This window comes from Sparus aurata, chromosome 21, assembly GCF_900880675.1.
Source record: "Sparus aurata chromosome 21, fSpaAur1.1, whole genome shotgun sequence".
Taxonomy (NCBI): domain Eukaryota; kingdom Metazoa; phylum Chordata; class Actinopteri; order Spariformes; family Sparidae; genus Sparus; species Sparus aurata.
In genome coordinates, this window is record NC_044207.1 from 2,923,786 (window position 1) to 2,927,404 (window position 3,619).

Below are 3,619 nucleotides of genomic sequence, written 5' to 3' on the forward strand. Positions count from 1 at the left end.
ATTTTTGTTGAAGACAGGTGAACTCACCTGCTGCCTTTTATAGCACACCTGAGTGCTGCGTTTTCAAATTAGCACATGTGTGCTTCCACACCTGGTGGATGTGAATATCCAATTCGTTCATTAGTGTGGTCATTGGCAATCCGGGGCTTTGTAATGACAAGGAAGTAACCTCACAATCCTTATCTGTGTCTAAGGTGTGAAAATGTGTGTAGAGTTTTACAAATCACTGTGTGTAATATTTTGCAAAAAGGGTGAAGCAGACATTGTGTGTAATGTTGTGCAAATCTGTGGAGGTGTTTTGCTCCTTGGAGTAGAATTTCGCAAATTGTGTGGAATTTTTTATTTTAGTGCGTAAACAATCGTAAAAAACTGTAAATACCACTTTTACACCAATATAAGTGCATTTACAGGTGAGAAGTGATATTGAAAAGGAGCAAAAAGTCATATTGCACCTGATAACCAACGTATGATATTAAAGGCAGGTAAAACCGCTAAAATAGGCATTCGCCATGTTCACATTGTGAGGAAATGAGTTTTGGAAAGTCTCCATTAAATTCTGAATAAGAAAACCACTTTTTTGTAGTTGTCAACAAAAGTTGCAAGGGAGCGACACATTTTCCACCTTTCTATCCTCTGTTAAAAGTTGCGCACAGTATTGATCTGGCAGCTGACACTTTATTAGATTTTTTGGTATCTCTTACTTCAGTCTCTTTGCTGGAAATAAACAGATGGACCAGTGTCCTTCCCTTCAACACAAGCCATAACAGCATGCCTGATAACTAGCAAAAAAAAAACATAGTATGAAGACCCCCCCACCGACTGACTCATCTATTGTCCACTCCCAGTCGCCACCTCTACCCCTCCTTATAACTTTCCTCCCTCCAGTGGGAACCCTTCTCTCTCACTATGGTCCTCAGACTAATTCCAACAGCACTTTCGGCCATGCTGAGTCAAGCCGAGCCATGCCGATTTGCTTTTCCATCACCAGTTTTACTGCATTGAGTTGAGCCACACCAAGCCTCCAAGCAAGCCGTGATGTCTAACAACTGGTGCCAACCTTATGCAAGCACCCTTCTCCCCCTAAAATCAACACTTAGCTCATGTCTGAGCTGGAAACCTGAGAGAAAGACATTTTTTAAACATCAGTGTGTTTAGCTCTCAGTACTTTTTTGTAGCCCCTAACTGAATCTCTTTAGTTTCTCTCGTCCTGTTTGTTCTTTCAAACATCTACTGTGTTTTACTGTTTCATGTGTTCACTTTCAGCTGTTTCAGGAATCATGTTAAATTACTGCTGCTGAAAACATGTTTCCTGTAATGCGGCTGCACAATAAAAGCTTTTAAATGACTAAATGCTTTGAAGTGAAGACGTATTAAATGTAACGTGTTTGTAAACTTTGATTCTCTGATACTACTGCAGGGATCGAGACAAGTCCGTCATTGTTTTAAGACATGCCTTCAAGCAGACAGCCCAGTTGTCATGGAAAAGCAAAATCCCAGCCGTGGCAAGTCAGACTGAGTAGAGCCAGACCTCTACAGTGTGTCTCACTGTCAGCCATGTTAGAAGATGGCCAGTCAGACTCCACTCAGACAAGGCTGCAGGCCCAGATGGTGTCAGCCCAGGGTGCCTACTTGCCTTGCCTCTTTCCTTTATGACTTCTCCAGTGCCTTTAACATCAAAAAGCTGGCGTTACTGGGTGGAAAGCTGTCAGTGATCCAGATGGATGCCCCCCTCATGTCCCGCATTGTTGACTACCTGACTGACAGACCACAGTACGTTCATGTGTGTCAGAGGTAGTGATCAGCAACACCTGGGCCCTGGGGACAGTCCTGTCTGCCTTCCTCATCGTCCTTTACACCACAGACTATCACATATGTGACAAAGACCAATGTGCTGGTTGTGGATTTGAGGAGGGCCAAAGCAATGGTGACCCCTGTTTCCATTCAGGAGTTCAGTGTGGACATTGTGGAGAAGTACAAGTGTACATTGACAATAAACTGGACATGACTGAGAACACTGAAGCTCTACAATTTCAGAGGAGGCTCAGAACCTTTAACATCTGCTGCACAAATCTCAGGATGTTTTATGAGTCTGTGGTTGCCAGTAGTATCCTGTTGTGTGTATGGGCAGCAGGTTTTGGGCTGCTGGTGCTAACAGACCCTACAAACTGATCTGAAAAGGCAGCGGCATTATTGGGGTGGAGCTGGATCTCCTGGTGGTGATCTTCAAAAGGAGAATGCTTTCAAGCTATGTAGCATCCTGGACAATGTCTCCCACCCCATCCACGATGAGCTGGTCATACGCAGGAGCACATTCTGTTATGATAAACAGAGGTTGAACCCAAATGCACGACTCGACTCGGCTGATTCTGTTCAAGGTGAGATTTATTGTGACCCAGTGAAAAGTACCACGGTGCAGGAGGGAATAATGGCGTGCTAGGAGGGGTCCCGGGTTCCCACGAGGAGTGCTGGTGGTGCTGGGTGAAAACGTGGTGATCTCCCCGGTAATGGTGGAGCCGCGTCTCAACGCGGTCTGCGTCTTGCTGGTCGGGAGCTTCCCTAAGATGGAGGTCGGATGGCTGCAGTGACCAGCAGTGGCAGGAGGAGACGAACAGGCGTGGGAGCAAGTAGGCAGACGAACTGACAGGCAGGCAGGCAGGCAGGCAGGATTAACTGGGCAGAGGAATCAACAGGTTAGAGATGCTGCACAAGCGAAAAACACACAAGAGATAACTAGAGGCCGGTGTCAAACTAGGTACCGCTCAGGCTGAGAGTATGAACTGGCGACGAGTGGCTGGAAATCCGGAGGTTATATGGAGAGGTTGATTAGTGGGATGAGATGCACCTGGCTCTACCTGCTGGAGAGAGAAGACCACGCCCATGCACAAACTGACTGGGAAGGGAAGAGATGAGGATCAAACATACACAGAGCAAACACAAAGGAGAGGAGGGGCTGCCATGATGTAGATCATGACACATTCAGTGAAAGACTCATTCCACCGAGGTGCACAACGGAGCGCCACAGGAAGTCATTCCTGCCTGGGCCCATCAGACTTCTTATCTCATCCCCTGAGTGTCACAAACTCTGAGTCAGCAGACTGGCCCATTGACTTATTTTTTCATCCTGTTTACACAATATTAGTACAAGTCAAGTCTTGTGAAATATCTACTCATCCAGTTTTAAGAAACACTTGGGCCTATAGAGACTATGAAGCCTGTTACGTTATTTCTTACAGCTGTTAGAATAATGAATTTAAATATAAAAATTTCGGCTGCCAGTATCCATGGTTCTATTGTCATATTATGCTTGGCAACTATCATTGTCTCTGTCAAAGAAACTTTGCAAGTGGTCTCCTTCGCTACATTCATCCAGATATACCGTTACCAGTTGATGCAGGTGATGCGCCACGCTAAACTCCGCTATCCATGCAGTGCCGTGCTGCGCTGCGCTGTCTCTCAGCATACACCACTGGTAACATTAGCGACAGGTTTGGAGAAGGTGCAACGAGAAATTTTGAGTTTACTTGATAATGTCAGCACCACTATTTTACAGTTTTTATTGATTGCTTTGATGCAGCAGTCAACTCAAACTCCACATTTTCAAAACAGTTAACACACAGGC

The 3,619-nt window shown here is 45.4% G+C and overlaps 1 long non-coding RNA gene across 1 annotated transcript; it reads right to left on the minus strand.

Moving 5' to 3' along the window:
* Nucleotides 1-2,364: 2,364 nt before the first annotated feature.
* LOC115573061 (uncharacterized) lies at nt 2,365-2,967 on the minus strand. Its single transcript, XR_003982213.1, has 2 exons — nt 2,757-2,967; nt 2,365-2,670 (listed from the first exon to the last, which is right to left on the minus strand). It is a non-coding gene; the product is annotated as an uncharacterized LOC115573061 (long non-coding RNA).
* Between the last annotated feature and the right edge of the window lie 652 nt (nt 2,968-3,619).